This window comes from Nannospalax galili, unplaced genomic scaffold (assembly GCF_000622305.1).
Source record: "Nannospalax galili isolate Female #2095 unplaced genomic scaffold, S.galili_v1.0 scaffold542, whole genome shotgun sequence".
NCBI lineage: Eukaryota > Metazoa > Chordata > Mammalia > Rodentia > Spalacidae > Nannospalax > Nannospalax galili.
Genome location: NW_008349083.1, coordinates 2330842 through 2331721, shown reverse-complemented (window position 1 = coordinate 2331721; position 880 = coordinate 2330842). Strand labels below are relative to the sequence as shown.

The window sequence follows — 880 nt, the reverse complement described above, 5'->3', positions numbered from 1 at the left end:
CGATGTTTAAGTTTTTTTTTTTTTTTTTAATAGTCTTCCCCTCTGCAGTAAGGAGGCCCCTCTCTTGATAGATGGCCCCATGAATATGGGTAGTGGCAAATGCATATCTGCTATCTGTGTAGACATTGAGTCTCTTTCCTTTACCCATCTTTAGGGCTTTGGTAAGCGCAATCAGTTCAGCTTTTTGGGCCAATGCACCTATTGGCAGTGGCTCGGCCCAAATCACTCTCGAGGTGGTTGTGACCACTACCCCAGCATGCCTTTTACCATTTCTGATGAAGCTGCTTCCATCTGTGTACCAGGTTTCTTCAGCATCAGGCAAGGGAACATCCTTCAGGTCAGGTCTGATGCAATGCACCTGTGCCAGAATTTCAGCACAGTCATGGAGTGGGTTCCCAAGATTGGGATCTGGCAACAGCATGGCTGGGTTCAGGGCCGTCAGTACCTGAAAGGTGATCCTGGGCAGATTTAGGAGCAGAGCCTGATAATGAGTTAATTGGGCATTGCTCAACCATCGATCAGGGGGGTTGCTTGAGCACCCCTTTGAGGGCATGAGGGGTTGCCACAAGCAGGTCCTGTCCCAGGGTTAACTTGTTAGCATTCTTAACTAGCAGGGCCACTGCTGCTATAATTCGCAGGCAGGGGGGCCATCCAGCTGCTACAGGGTCTAATTTCTTTGATAGGTATGCAATAGGTCTCTTCCAGGGGCCTACTCTCTGGGTGAGGACCCCTTCTGCAATATTCTATGTTCATCCACATATAGACAGGAAGGTTTACATATGTCTGGTAGTCCTAGGGCAGGGGCCTCTAAAAGCTTGTGTTTTAGAGTTTCAAAGGCCTCTTGCCTTTCCGGCATCCAGTTGAAGTCCTGTCCTTCTTT

The 880-nt window shown here is 48.8% G+C and overlaps 1 protein-coding gene across 1 annotated transcript in view; it reads left to right on the top strand.

The window, feature by feature from the left end:
• Rbms3 (RNA binding motif single stranded interacting protein 3) overlaps positions 1-880 on the top strand; it is a 982465-nt gene that overhangs the window by 72430 nt on the left and 909155 nt on the right. The window lies entirely within an intron of this gene.